The sequence below is a fragment of the Schistocerca piceifrons genome, chromosome 5 (assembly GCF_021461385.2).
Source record: "Schistocerca piceifrons isolate TAMUIC-IGC-003096 chromosome 5, iqSchPice1.1, whole genome shotgun sequence".
In the NCBI taxonomy this organism is placed as follows: domain Eukaryota; kingdom Metazoa; phylum Arthropoda; class Insecta; order Orthoptera; family Acrididae; genus Schistocerca; species Schistocerca piceifrons.
The window spans coordinates 92423421-92440039 of record NC_060142.1 but is presented as its reverse complement, the minus strand read 5'-3'; the positions used below and the strand labels follow the sequence as shown (position 1 = coordinate 92440039).

The 16619-nt window shown below is 41.9% G+C and overlaps 1 pseudogene; it reads left to right on the top strand.

Moving 5' to 3' along the window:
• The first annotated feature begins 4197 nt into the window (after positions 1–4197).
• Positions 4198–4316, top strand: LOC124799927 (annotated as a pseudogene).
• Positions 4317–16619: the final 12303 nt, after the last annotated feature.

Genomic DNA, 16619 nt, shown 5'->3' with positions numbered 1-16619 from the left:
GGAATGGACACGCTGGGCTACCATACCAGCACCATTCGGCTACGGAGGCGATGACTCATTGTCATTAATTCTTCGAACGAACCCATCCATCGTATTCGGTTAATAGGAAGTGTAGAAACTGGAACAAAAACATACTATTCCGCTGTTTGCTATCATTATCTCTGGAACTGTGTGAGTGCAACGACTTCCGTTTGCGGTTAAGTTTATCAGTTGCTGCACCGGAAGAAGTATTTTTCAACCAGCGGACGAGAGGAGAGAGTTACATCAGCCGCACTGATTTGGAACTGATGCGAAGACGGAGTTATCAACATCCTATGCTTGCAATACCACTGCCATCACAGAAGGATCTGGAGTTTTCACTGTTTTTTATCTAAATATGTTTCATTATATAGTGCCTCTCATTTTAAGAGGAAAATCAGATTAGGTTTCAACGTACCATCGGCGATGAGGTCTTCAGAGGCTGATCACAAGGCCTGAATGGACTATGGTGGAGGCAGAAACCGTCCTGATTTTCAGCTTAAGCGAGGCAGGCAATCGATGGGAAACCTAGATCTGTGGATATGAAGTGAGCTCAACTTGTAAATTGTTCTTCATCAAGATTTCGTTTACTCACGGATAGTGTGCATGGAGGATGATCTTGCATCCCATCCTGAAATGAGGTGTTCATGAGGAGCCTTTCTTCCAGATGTCTAATTTCAGACTCTGCGGTACTTCTCATACTCCTGAAGAGAAAATTCACGTTTGGGCCTTGGCCCCATTGGAGCACGCGATGTACCCAGGGCCGGTTCGATACCATTTTCCACACAAACGACACATTATTTGGCGCTCTCCCTCTTTCCATTTTTCTGCACAAGCAATGTATTATTTGACACCCCACCATCCCTCGTATACTTTCACCTGTAGCTGTTTTCGCTACTAATTACTATAATACACCCTTTACACAGATATTGACTGCACTTGGGCGCCCCTAGTCGTGCCAAATGACCGCTTATGTCCCTTGGGCTTTAAACCGGCTCTGGGTGTACCACAAAAGGCATTCTCAGAGTTTTCTTTTTGCTTTTCTTTACGCCCATGTTACTTTCGTTCTCTCGGAATTGGTGCTTTTCCGGTCGTCACACGAATCTGTTCCAGTCTTTCTGGGTTTTTCTCCCAACTGCCAACAAATTTTTCTATCTGATATGTCAAATTATGCTATTTTGCTTCCTTCCTTCATCTCTTCTTTCATTACAACGATCCATTTTATTGCAAAGATTTTATATATACTGTGAATTTTTTATGATTCCAAAAACTGTCTAGTTAATCTAGTTGCTTCCAGTTTTTCAGTACCCTCACAGAATTTTGACCTGCGTTTTGCTGTATCAGAATAAAATGTGTGTCTTTGCTGTTTTCGTGGACTTACTACGAGAACCCCTTAAGTGCAGATTTGGTCATTTTTGGGTTATTTTTGCATTCTGTATCGCCGGCCGGGGTGGCCGAGCGGTTCTAGGCGCTACAGTCTGGAACTGCGCGGCCGCGACGATCGCAGGTTCGAATCCTGCCTCGGGCATGGATGTGTGTGATGCCCTTAGGTTAGTTAGGTTTAAGTAGTTCTAAGTTCTGGGGGACTGATGACATCAGAAGTTAAGTCCTATAGCGCTCAGAGCCATTTTTTGCATTCTGTATCGGAATATGAATATCTTTCGTTTGAAGAAACCAGATAAGTGCAATTGAAGTTGAATAGATGTGGCAGATGTCTTTTAAGTGCATAGTTGAATAATTAGTTGTACTTAAATAATTCTTGCTGCACTTTGTCAACAGGCTTGATGTGATTACTCGAGCAACAATAATCCATCAAGTGCACCTAATGGTTTACAGCAGAAAAACATAACACGATGTATCGGAGATAAGTTTTATAAGTAGGTTGTAGTAAGCTTGTGTTTCTTAGCCTCACATATCAGAAAATTGATCTAAAATTACAATGCAATAATATTAATATTTAAACAGTGTGCCAAATATTATTGTCCGTTATTTGAAAGTTATCGGAGGTAAAATTTATTAGCAGTCTGTGGTAAACACGCCTTTCGTATTCCGAACAGCCGGTAGCAATGCGGGTGTTTCAAACTTGGCTTGTACTTGTAATAATATCACTTTACATGAAGAAGGTGGCATCAGTATTATTGTAGATTATTTTAATTTTCGTGCAAGAATAGCTAAATGTCCAGTGTAGCAGAAGCTGCTGTGCAGTAGTATTGCGCCAGTTATTTACAACGAGTAATTCTAAAAAGTATTTCCAAGAGGTGCCCTGCAAGTGTCAATGGCCATGAAAATGATACACACAGATGATAAAATTGAAGGTAAGCAGTAAAATGACATTGTCAGATTTACTGATATTTGAAAAATACATAACTGAATTTTATTTCATACCTTTTCTTTTAAGGATACGTCAACTGGAAGCAGAGCAGATGATGCTAGCACGGTATACGCTTAAGTCCTCACTCTGAAATTACAGGCGATAAAAAAAGAAGAAATTGTATCAGCGAGTGAAACGGTCAAGCATAGCGCAGAAGAAATTGAATTTGACTCAGATTGCTTCGTCAGTGAACCTAATTATGAACCAGGTCCCAGCGATACAAAAAAATGGTTCAAGTGGCTCTGAGCACTATGGTACTTAACATCTGTGGTCACCAGTCCCCTAGAACTTAGAACAACTTAAACCTAACTAACCTAAGGACATCGCACACATCCATGCCCGAGGCAGGATTCGAACCTGCGACCGTAGCAGTCGCGCCCCAGCGATACAGAGTGTGCAGATCTCTTGTGTCAAGAAATCGATACTGTAACAGAGAATGACAGACGTAAACGACCGAGATGGAAGAAAAGTGTTGCCAGAAGATGGAAGAAGAATACAATTAAAAAGTATAAAATTGAAACTGAAAAACAAAAACCATTTAATTGTTAAAGATGTAGATACAACCGCAACAAAATGTTCTAATATGAAATGAGGTACTGCTTTCGTAGAAGCTTCTGGGACCGCGTTTATACAAGGCAGGAGGATTTTATTCTTTGTAAGACAGTGAGTGTAAATCCAGCACGAAGACGAAATACGGTTCCGCCACTGAAACAACGCAAGAATCCTAAGGTTTACTACGTGACTAAAGATAATAAAAAGTGAGTCTACAAGACCTTCTGCAATAAAACTATGTATTTCGGGTGGTGTCATTGACACTGCATGTAAAGGGAAAGGCGGCGAGGGTGGGCTTTTCATAATTTGAGAGGCAAAAGAGTTCTACATAAAAATTAAACTAGATGATGTGCATAGAGTTGAGAAACACACAGAGAAAAGTTTACTACAGTGGAATTACTCAAGGAAATCCACAAAAATATATCTAAGTTGTACGGTCTGTACAAGGAGGAATGTAAGAATTTTAAACCAATCAGTAAAATAACTTAGAGAAGATTATTTTGTCAGAACGACAATCTTGCCTTCTACAAATCTAAAAGTGTCAATGTCAAAAACATGTTAGCTATGAGAAAGCAGAGAGTAATTAAGAAAATAAAGCACCTGGTTGGTAACAGAGTATAATGAGCATACTGCAAGGAAAAATGAATGCGACCAACAAAAAGCTGCTGATAAAAGAAAATGTAAATACGGTAAGACATTTATGTGTTCCACATTTCATTTACAATCTGTCTTGCAGATACCTTCGAGTGAAGTCAGTCAGATGTACTATGGGCTGGAAATTTGTACATACAATTTCGCTCATGAAAATAGTAAAAAATGTGATTAAATGGTATACGAAATGTACATATTAAAAATACATATCGATCATCTCTTCTTACAAAAAAGTGATAGCTAAAAAACTATTACTTATTGTTTTGTTATATCTTTGTTATTTCGTAGAAAAGAACCTAATCGATACAAATGGAAATGATGAAGGAGGATTTCCCGAAATCATTATTGTTGGACGTGGCTAGTTATTTACATTTTGCTGCATTACACATGTCTTTTCTTCAAGAATAGTCACCTTAAGTATCAGCAAAAAGCGCCTTCAAATATTAAACTTCAAGTTAAAAAAAATAGGAATTAATAATATTATGTATAGTCATAGCAGCTGTGTTACACATTACCACTGAGTTACAGTGACTATATAATTCATTATTAACATTAAAATGCTAACCGCTGCTAGCCACATGTTTTGGCGTGACACCTCTCTAGTTGGCAACGGCCATGCCGCAGTGGGATACACAGGTTCCCGTGAGATCACCGAAGTTAAGCGCTGTCGGGCGTGGTCGGCACTTGGATGGGTGACCATCCAGGCCGCCATGCGCTGTTGCCATTTTTCGGGGTGCACTCAGCCTCGTGATGCCAATTGAGGAGCTACTCGACCGAACAGTTGCGGCTTCGGTCAAGAACACCATCATAACGGCCGGGAGAGCGGTGTGCTGACCCCATGCCCCTCCTATCCGCATCCTCCACTGAGGCTGACACGGCGGTCGGATGGTCCCGGTAGGCCACTCGTGGCCTGAAGACGGAGTGCTAGCTTTTGTGCACCTCTCTAGTTGCTCTTCTATGTGGACCACCAGTTGTGGCGCCAGCACTGCTGTGGAAGAACTGGTTGCGTGGGGTGTTGGCTGCAGCCCCACCTCTGCAGGTCTTCTCTTGAGGTGGGCTGAGGGGTGGTCTTGTGGTTGGCTGCCTCAGCGATTAGGTGGAGTTTGCCAGGACACTGCCTAACCAACAAGTGCACGGCTTCCCCACAGAGACGTCCCGCGCCCTGACAATGACGACAATGCTGAAGACTTTCGAGTAAGCACTGACACTTGGCACGTTTTTGTGCATTTGAATGGTGAGGACTGGGATGCGGTGGGACAGAAAGAACAATTTATTTTCTATTCTCTTTATTTACATATGTACATTTTACACTCACTGTGTTGAGCAACGTTCTCCAAAGAAGTTGCTTTATATGAGCCTTAAATTCAGCTTGTATATTATTCAGTCCTGCAAGTGCCTCAACATGTAGATGAGTAGATATACTATCACCGAATTCTGCTTCAGTGGACTTGATACTAATAGGCTCTCATGGCACAGGGAGAATACATGTATTTATTCACTGCTGCAGTTATATTCAAATACCAGCACGTTAGTCTGTCTGTAGCAGTCGCTAACACATAGTACAAATCATCCAAATTCCCCGCACTCGAATGTTTTATTTAAATGCGTTTATCCTCTGAAGTTAATTCAATCATAGCTTCCCTAAACATATCCACTGTTGAAACCCTCCTCTCATACATTTTAATGTCAGTTGGTGATTGTAATGCACCACTCTCTCTTGTCATCTACTTCTTTCTATGCTCCCACATCGTACACAGATAGTCCTGTGATGCCAAAAACACGTCGAAAGTTCTCTACTTCTACCGCCATCCCAACGTCACTGTCGGGTTCTAGACCTAAATTCACACTTTTAGATAGACTAACAGTCAAATTATATGAGTTGGTGAAAAGCAGAACACTTCTGCAACTTTACTGAGACATGGCGAGTTGACGAAGCTCTGATGTCTGTGTATAATAGTAGCATGAGTGCAGGTCTGATAAATCTGGCAGGTAGTCTGTGGCTTGCTGCTACATTTCAGCTGGCGTTTGTTGCTCTGCTGAAAAAAATACAGAGGTATAATCGAATATATATGGTTTCTGCCCCATCCATGCTGACAGCACTTCGTACTGTATACAGACCTGAAATGGTCCTTATTGGGCGAGAGCAGTGTGGGGGAAGAGAATAGAGTGGGGAGGAAAGGATGAGCGGACGGGAGGGCGATATACGCAGTTGTGTCTGCTGTAATATGACACCGGAACAAAAGTACTGACTGATCCTGAGTCAGCGATTTGATCGCAACCCACAGTGATCCCATGCTACGGTGCCTCACTGCAGTCTGTTAATGAATGAACGAGCATACAGAATAGGTTACTAGATATGTGAGTGGTTCGAAAATTTCTTATTAACAGAATGCCTTACGTCGTACTCGACAGCGAGTGCTCGTGAGAGACAAAGGTATCGCCAGGAGTGCCCCAGAACATAATCTGAGAGACAGGATGAGCTGATGAAGCTGTGGTGTACGGGAAGGTGTAATTGCTGAGTGACTGTCGAGGGTACAAGATGACTTAAAATTTCTAGGTGGTAAGATGAGTGGTAGTTACATCTAAATGTACAAATATTCGAATACAACATTAGCAGTGTGTTGCTTGACAGTCACGTCGATGAAATATCTAGGTGTAACGTTGCAAAGCGATATTAAATGGAATGAGCATGTACGGATGCAACCGAGACGGTGAATTCTCGACGTCGATTGGGAGAATTTTAGGAAGACAGAATACAGGACACATATAAAACATTTCGCTCTTCTATCACCTGCTGAGGTCAGAGCAGGAATAAAAACATAGCTGCATTGTTCCTGTACTTGTCTTGAACAACAAATTTAGACATCATTGAACGCAAAGTTATCGAATGTAGTCACACCTTCATGGAAGTGAACAGCATGCATAGTGGAAATGAATTATGTTATTCAGGATTGGCTAAACAAACTCAGACTTGCAAGATGGAAAAGGGTTAGAAACAAGAAAAGTTCACCTTATGCAGTACATGGATTAAAACAAACAAAATTCAAAGATTTACCTAAACTTTCTGCATCTCTCATTAAAAACAAAAATACTAACTGTCAGGACGTAAAGTTAAATGACTAAAAGTGAAATGTTTTCGCTACCAAAAATGTAGGCCAGGAATGAATGATCTGGTGCAACTACTGTCAGTCTTCAGATTGTAAAGAAATACATGCATTTGGTAAAAGACATCCTTCAAATATGACAAATATTTACTCACAATATCTTCATGTTAAGATTCTGTCAGTAAGTGGGAAGAGAAGGAAGTGTGATCAGTTATGCAACAAAGGAGCATTTTCACTCTTGGAATAAGTCTTTTCCTACTTTTTATCTGGAGGCACCGACACAGTTCCTGAACCTGGTATAGAAGACAGCGGCAGCCGCGACGCAGATTTATGAAGTACAGAGAAAAAAAACTCCTCATCGCTTTATTAATATTTAGTGATCTAATAAAATGATAGATTATACTGATTCCAATTATTCACTGATCCGGTTTATAAAATTGTAACATCCCCCCCCCCCCCCATGAACCATAGACCTTGCCGTTGGTGGGGAGGCTTGCGTGCCTCAGCGACACAGATAGCCGTACCGTAGGTGCAACCACAACGTAGGGGTATCTGTTGAGAGGTCAGACAAACGTATGGTTCCTGAAGAGGGGCAGCAGCCTTTTCAGTAGTTGCAGGGGCAACAGTCTGGATGATTGACTGATGTGGCCTTGTAACACTAACCAAAACGGCCTTGCTGTGCTGGTACTGCGAACGGCTGAAAGCAAGGGAAAACTACGGCCGTAATTTTTCCCGAGGACATGCAGCTTTACTGTATGGGAAGCTTGCACAGGATAGAGTAGCATGGAGAGCTGCATCAAACCAGTCTCAGGACTGAAGACCACAACAACAACAACAACAACCTCCCCACAAAAAAATCCATATAATTATAGCCTTTCAAATTTAGCGTAACCTCCCAATAAATAAATTCCGTCACCTGCCAATAATACAATGTGACTAACCTCCTAATAAAGAATCTGACTCATATAGAAACTTTCAATAATTGACTGACTGTGAAGGTAAACTGGTCAAATTGGACGTCAGTAGTGCTGCGGCATGGCCCCGAAAGATCATATTGAATAAATTGAAAATTCTTACCTCAATTAAGTCGCCGGATAACGCGTATATATCTGCTCCTATAAGAATGTGCAATGCTGGCCGATAGATTTGTCATGTATAAAAGAAACAACTGATTTTTCTTTGCAATAATCGGGATGACCATGCATTGGAGAAATTAGTAAATTCTTTAAATTGAGATCAATAATTGTCAAAAGTTAATTTTTATAAGAAAGATTATTATTAAGATATTGTTTAAAAACATTTACATGGGACTTGATATAACACTACTACATATGCGCGAGGCTGTTTTTACCTTATACTACAATGGTCAGGCACCGCCACCGCTCCACACGACCGGCCCAGCCAACTCCATACGCCAGACTGCAAGCTACTACTTGCTCCTACTGACACACAGATCCTACTGCTGACAACACTGCTCTCTGGTCTGCGATTCTCTTATAGCTCACATACCGCAGGCAGCGCGTGAGCAATCCATCGAAATTTCATCTGCTCGAGCGCGCTAGCAACAAATTCCTTAATCATGGACCTCTTACAAAATATAACTTCGTTCAAGCTGGCAAAAATATCAATGATGTCTGCCAGAACCATACAACTGGCGCAATATTTGCATTTTCTGTTAATTACTAAAGAATAATAATACACTAGGTAGCCAGTTATGCATTAAGATTTTCTACACACCATCATTAGTTGATTACTGCAGTGTAACAATTCCTATTATGACATTTGTAGCTTAATGAAGAAACTACAAATCCAGTTTTTTCAGAACTTGCTGAAACGGAGTTAACTGGTATTTGCAGCAAACCTACGATGTGTTCCTTCTTCAGTACAATCGAACCTAAAATTTTCCTTATTACTTTCCATGGTATGTTGAATTTCTTCACTGTTTCTGTTTATAATGAGTATTTCAGCTCCATGAGTACACCCTGGTTTGATGACTATTTTAGTGTCTTCGTTTTGTGTATTGTGAAATGATTTTTTATAGGATGGCTTTTTACATTTTGGGGACAATATAACTAATCCTGTTGTAAGGGTATATTGGGTAGTCTCGTCTGAATGTATTCTAATTGGCCCTGTTATCAGACATGATTTAGACACTGTTCAAAGTAATGAATTAGAAACTCAGTGACTACTAAGTGAAACAAGAATCGCAATTGATTCGGATTATTACGTCAAAGTGACTCATGAAACATCTGACAAGCAATGGTAATTCGAAAGCAAACCTTGGCACATCTGACAAAATGGTCTGGGATAAGATTCTAATCATCGCGTACAAAAATTAGAAAATGACAGTCGCGAAGTTTTACTGTTATTGTCGAGATGTTAGTATACCATAAGAGAGACATATACGGTCCAGTCACATTAATGTAAGCGCATGTCAGAAGCCTGATTAACTGCCTTCTACAGCACGGACGTGAATGGAGAAAGTCAGTGAGGTTGTGAAAGGTACCGAAAGGCATGTGGAGCCATACCGACTTGTGTGCCATGACCAGTGCCCCAGGTTTCTCGGTTGGTGTGAACAGCCCGATCACGGCGGCTCGACAGATTCTCGATTGAGTTTAAACCCGAGGAGTTTGGTGGCCAGGGAGTACGACAAATTCATCCTTTTGCTCTTCGAACTACGCACGTATACTGCAAACTGTGTGAGACGTTGCGTTGTCCTGCTGCTAGACGCCGTCGTTCAAAGGAATAAGAATTGCATGTAGAGGTGTACACGGTCTCCAAGGATATACGGGATGTTCAAAAAGTCTCGCCGCAGTGCCGTATGGTTGTTAGCCGCGCGTGCTGTATGATTGTTCGCCTGCCTGCGTTACTTCCCTTCGAGTGGACTCTCCCAACATTCCACTGTTTCGTTTATCTCAGCCAGCGTCAGTAGTATCGTTGATGTGTGTCGTTACGTTTTGACTTGAACGATTAAGTTTAGTTCTTTTGTTCGTTTGTTTCGTTTTTGTCACTGTTAAAATGCTAACCAGTGAAGAACGTGTGTTCTTAGTCGGACAAGTGTTCAAAGCTGACGATAAATACACAGTTTTAGTTTGTAAAACATTTAATTCAATTTTCCCGGAGACAACACTCCCACATCGCGATACTGTGCGAGATTTGATGAACAAATTTCGAAGTACGAGTTCAGTGACAGACACCGAGAAGTGGTCGTCCTAGCGTTTTGTCTGAGTATAAATTACTCGATATTTCCGATAAAATGTTCATGAGTGCGAACAAGTCAAGTAAGAAAAGTCGCCCAGGAAATCGATGTTAGCCGGCCGGGGTGGGCGAGCTACAGTCTGGAACCGCGCGACCGCTCCGGTCGCAGGTTCGAATGCTGCCTCGGGCATGGATGTGTGTGATGTCCTTAGGTTAGTTAGGTTTAAGTAGTTCTAAGTTCTATAGGACTGATGACCTCAGAAGTTAAGCCCCATAGTGCTCAGAGCCATTTGAAATCGATGGTAGTGTTGGAACGGCCCACACAGCTATAAGGAAAAAATTAGAACTTTTCCCATACAGTGATAGTCGTGCAAGAACTGAAAATTACTGATCATGGCAGGAGACTGCATTATTTTCAATGGTTCAAAAATTTCTTCCAACAAAATGGAAGGGATATTCTTAATGAAACTTTTTTTACTGATGAGGTGTGGTTTCATTTAGCCGGGTACATGAACTCTGAAAATTCTCGTATGTGAAGTACTGCAAAACCATTGTGTATTCATGAGGAACCACTTCATTCTGTGAAAATAGGAGTTTGGATTGCAATTTCTAGACGTCGTATTATGGGTCCCATATTTTTCAACCAAACAATAAACGCACAAAGATACTGCAGTGATACTCTGTACCCATTCATAGGATAACTTGTGTTAAGTGAAATACTGAACGGTTATTTTCAACAAGATGGTGCAACCGCGCATACAGTTCGCGTTTCAATGTCACTGCTTGCTCATGTTTTTTGTGATCGCATAATTTCTCAGGGACTTTGGCCTCGACGATCGCCTGACCTAACACTACCTGACCTTTTCTTTTGGGGTGCAGCGAAAGCAACTGTCTATAAGAACCGTCCAAAATCCATCGATGAATTGAGAATTGAAATATCCACTTTCATTGCTTCTGTTACAGAAGAAAGGGTAGAGGTTGTGTTTGGAAACATGATTACACGAATTAAATTGTGAATTCAACAAGGGGGGGACACACTTTCAACATTTAATGTTAGTATTTGTAAGTAAAAATTAATATTGAATAAATTAATAACTTTTATTTCACTGAGTTTCATTTGGTGTATATTAACTGCGGCATACGGGGCACTCGCGGCTAACAATCATGCGGCACTGTGGAGAGACTTTTTAACAGCCCGTATGTATACTTGTGTTGAACCGATGTGTCTTTCAGAATGACAAGATCACCCAACCAATGCCTCGAAAATACTCCCCAGACCTTACCGATCCTTCTCCGGCCTTGACCCTTCTGACAATTGTTGCAGGGCCGTACACGCCAACGACCTCATGTTCGATGGAGCACAAACCGTGATGAAAAGACCACCTTTAGCCACTCACTGGACGTCCAGCTGTTGTATTGGCGTGCAAATTCCAGCCTTTGTCGCCGATGAACAGTAGTCAGTGTGAGTGCATGGCCCAGGCACCTGCTGTGGAGGCCCATAGACAGCACCGGTCGCTGAACTGTCGTTGAGGAGAGGCTGCTGGTAGCCCGTTTTTTCATCTGGTGGTCAGTTGCGCAACAGTTACACGTCTATTCGCGCATTCACATCTTTGAAGCTGTCTTTCACACCGTCATCTATGGCCTATGGTGCACCAAAGTTGCCTTGGCGCCGGTTTTGGGTGGAGCCATTTTGCCATGCACAGTATACTTCAATCGTGGTGGCACGTGAACAGTTTACTGCTCAGTCACTATATTATTGCACTTGGCCGTTATTGGAAGCACACAGTGACCTCACATTAAACAAGTACAGTGATGACTAAGGAAAACGCTGACGCATGACAAGCCTTCCGAACAGCCCTCATTCCCAGATACATTATTGCGGTCTACTGTAGTCTGATTTAAACTAGTTGCATTTGACACGGCTCCCGCCACCAATGCACTAATTAAGTGTGAGCCTAGCACTGTCGGTTCCCACTTCGTTGACACTTCCTCTGCACTGCGCTGCCCAGAGCATTGTGCCAGCCAGTCCTCAGCGAATCGTTGTAGTGAGAGATTTGGGTGACTTTCGGCTTCACCTGCCTTACGATGTGTGGCGAAAGTAGTCGAAGCGGGGCAGACCGTGGCTGTACACTGCTGGGAAACTTTCAAAAAGAGTCGGACATGGCGTGATTATACACAGTCGGTCGCAGGAATTCGTGTGTTCCACGAGGGAGTATTTTGAGAGAAAAGGGATACAGGAACGCCTCTATTTCCGCTGGATAAAGTGGTGGAACGAACTGCAACTTCTCTACAAATCAGCGAACGATCAGTGATAAGAACTTTTAAGAAGAAATTTGCGAAAGAAGAATCGGACGAGTCATCTTAAGTTGGAGAAACATGGGAAGAAGGGGCGCCTCGAGAAGAGGATCACAAATATCGATTCTTTCTCAAAAAAATGGTTCAAATGGCTCTGAGCACTATGGGACTCAACTGCTGTGGTCATAAGTCCCCTAGAACTTAGAACTACTTAAACCTAACTAACCTAAGGACAGCACACAACACCCAGCCATCACGAGGCAGAGAAAATCCCTTACCCCGCCGGGAATCGAACCCGGGAACCCGGGCGTGGGAAGCAAGAACGCTACCGCACGACCACGAGATGCGGGCGATTCTTTCTCAGGAAGATGCAATTCGTCATCAGAGATATGCATATTATTCAAGAAAGGAATATTCGACGCTTAAAAATTACGTACTACCCTTGTAGCAGCGGACCTATTTCAGGATCCTTGTTATGAATCGTGTAAAAGTTAGGATTCCGGTATAAATCCATTCCTGGCCGCAAGTTATTAACGGAAACCCAAGATATTGCAGCCTGGCCATGTCGATTTCTTAGAGAATATCTCAGCGTGTTCGGTCAGAAGGTTAGCTGCCCTCTGTAATAAAAAAACCGTGTTAATCGACCAACAACGAACTTAAACGGATGTCTTACGACGTCCGCCCCGAGCAGATGCAACGAACAAAGGCGAACAAAATGAGATCAGCGCGACAGAATGTCAATCCTAAGGGCCCGGGTTCGATCCCTGGCTGGGTCGGAGATTTTCTCCGCTCAGGGAGTGGGTTTTGTGTTGTCCTCATCATTATCATTTCATCCCCATCGACGCGCATGTCGCTGAAGTGGCGTCAAGTCGAAAAACTTGCACTTGGCGAACGGTCTAACCGACGTTAGGCCCTTGTCACACATTTACATTAGCTTTACTCACGGTCAGACGAATGATAGAATTCAAACGAAATGCGCGAACTTTGTTTTTTTGGCATTACATGGCTACCAGATTGCATGTGTACTATTCGCTTTAAATATATATTTGCATCTTCGTTTTGTGTCTCAGCCTATTGGCCCATTTCGCAAGAATCCAAGTCTGTTGTTCTCAGCTCGCCACCGTGTCGTGACATCGATAGTGTACTTTCTGTTTAGGGGCTCCTCACATAGATGCTCTTCAGCGGGAGATTTAGGTCGATACATACAGTACGCAGTATTCTCTCTGCAAGAGTCGCATTTTTTTTAATTACTATCAAATAGTGTGTGGACGATCTTTCCTATTGCCTACTGAAGCTTCGATATTAACTGCGGAGTTATATATCATTCATCAAGATACACTTTACATGATCCTCTTACAAGTCGACAAGGTCGCAGTATGTACTGTCCTACAGTCTCTTACAAGGGCAGCTGAAAAAAAAAAGTTTTAATCCTTTCGCACATGATATACTGAGAAATCTCAATCGAGTAAAGGAGCTGCGTCAACGGAATCACCTTCAATGGATACCTGGGCATTTTGGAACTAGGGACAACGAACGTGCAGATCAAATGGCGAAAATGGTGCAGCATCTACTTCCCATTGACGTACCCCTTCCATACAGTGATTTTCGTAGTAGCCTCGCCAGCCAAGCAAAAACGTAGTGGACAAAGATAGTGGACGTGTACCGTAACATTAAAGGTACTTGGTATTAGACTATTCCACGCCACCCATAGATTTTCAACTTGGCGCTCACGAGAAGAGAAATTTTTACTGGCTCAAATGGCTCTGAGCACTATGGGACTAACATCTGGACTCAACAGTTCCCTAGAACTTAGAACTGCTTAAACCTAACTAACCTAAGGACACCACACACATCCATGCCCGAGGCAGGATTCGAACCTGCGACCGTAGCGGTCGCGCGGTTCCATAATGAAGCACCTAGAACCGCTCGGCCACAACGGCCGGCGAAATTGTTACTTTTAACATATAACTGTATAACTGTATTAGATGTTAAAGTTTCGCCGCTTTTATTGTAATGGTGCAATCAGACTAATGTACTTCGTTGACTTCTTATTATCTCGTGTAATTATATTTTGTAATAACGTTTTGTATCAGTATGTGCACTAATTTTATCTGGTAAAATGGGCTCACTATGAATCCACAAAAATTTTCTTCATTTTTACCATGAGATGACACGCTGCCAGAAACGAAAAAAGGGCACAAAAACCCATCTATAATAGCGCAGTTTCAGTAGTAGAGTAATTTTCAGGTGAGCTATCGAAACAAATCAAACCAAATGCACATGTTATAATTTTTAGGCCTACAATAGAAAAATGATTATAAACTTTGTATTACAATTTATAGAAATTAAAATTTGAAACACAGAACATTACACATACATGTCGAAACATGTCTGGGTGAACAAGAAGAAATAAATAGTGATTGCATAAGGCGGTTTTTGAAAACAACCCAAGTTTTATATCGCAAGCACGGTAAAACGTCAAGATGAGCTTCAAACCTGAGTACGATGATAATTTCTTTTCGTTTTGTGGCGGTGTCAGCGAGAAAATTTTTCGGAAACATTTGACATTATTTGTAAAATTTATTGAAGTCGCTAAGTGCTTTCATTCTCAAAATCAAGAAATCGCCCTACATCAAAAATGGTTCAAATGGCTCTGAGCACTATGGGACTCAACTGCTGTGGTCATCAGTCCCCTAGAACTTAGAACTACTTAAACCTAACTAACCTAAGGACATCACACACATTTTTTTTTTAATCTCATTTTGTTCGCTTTTGTTCGTTGCATCTGCTCGGGGCAGACGTCGTAAGACATCCGTTGAAGTTCGTTGTTGATCGATTAGCTCAGTTTTTTTATTACAGAGGGCTGCTAACCCTCTGACCGAACACGCTGAGCTACCGTGCCGGCAAAAAAATCTCATTTTGTTCGCTTTCGTTCGTTGCATCTGCTCGGGGCGGACGTCGTAAGACATCCGTTTACGTTCGTTGTTGACCGATTAACTCGGTTTTTTATTACAGAGGGCAACTAACCCTCTCACCGAACACGCTGAGCTACCGTGCCGGCGTCCGCACATCCATGGCCGAGGCAGGATTCGAACCTGCGACCGTAGCAGTCGCACGGTTCCGGACTGAGCGCCTACAACCGCTAGACCACCGCGGCCGGCTCGCCCTACATGGTTTCTATCTTTAACACTTGTCTTATTGTGTTAGATCTTTAATGGAAGATTATATTTCGAATAGATTATGACAATAGTTGCAATTTTTAATGTCGTTCGGTAATTATATGAAATACTGAAAATAAAATTTTTGCTTCAACTGGAAGCCATGAGATAGACAATCGAAGTGGAACCGTGCGTCCGCTACATCCGTTTAGTAATATAATTTCAGGAGAGAATGGAGCGAACTAAGTATGAGTGTGGTATTCTCGTATTCGGACTGTTAGTAACTGAGGCGTAGCGCCGTATAACGACCCTGCCTTGGAGGGAGATGTGTCTCAGAGCTGGATAGTGACAGACAGATGGTGACGCAAGACGGTACGCGCACGTAGTTTATGTATCAGCCGATAGAGGACAATATTCGATAGGGGGACTGATTTTAGTTTCGATTGTGCCCACTAGAGTGCCCTAAAGTTAAAGAATGTTTTTCATAAACTGTTCTAGTATTTTCATAAAGTGTTACTATGTCTTTTTGTGTAGGTAAAATGTTATAAATGTGTTTTAGCAGCATGAATGATGCGTGAGTGTGGTTTAAGGTTAATATGAAGATAATTGTTTAACGAGTTATGTACGAGGATTTAGTGTGGGAACATTTCGAGGAAGTATGGATGTGGACAAGGGGATTTTTGTAGAATAGATTTGTAAACTAAGTTTATGGTAAAGGGAAAGTTAATTCAGGTATAAATAACAATAGTAAATAAGTTTATGCATAAGCAAAACTTGAGCATATTAGATAATTACGTCGGTAAAAAGTGCAGTCGTTAGCTTCACGATTTTGAGATTGGTTATTGATGAAAAGCGCGGATTGACACGGGAGAATGATGTTTTGCTATTGGCTGTTGAGAAAACTGGCCAATGGTAAAGCAATATTCTTCGCGCGCCTTTCTCGACTGGTAGATAAGACTTTGAGTATTCTACAGAAGAGTGGGAGCCTAGCCACAAAACAGTTCGGACGTGTTTAGTAGTAGTTCCGATGGAAACGATAAGTTGCCCGATCTAGCAGTGTTTTACACATCAAAAGTGTGGTAAAGTGACGGCATACATATTCCGATGTGCGTGTAGAAATTTCGGAATTTTTAAGTGAATTTTGTGACAAATTCCGCGTGGCGTATTGGGCAGGTCGGTGGCTAAAAACTGTGACAATCAGTATTTTCGTAGCTATTACGTTTTCGGGAAATGTAACACCATAAACTTGCTAACGTGAGTGAAAGGTATTGT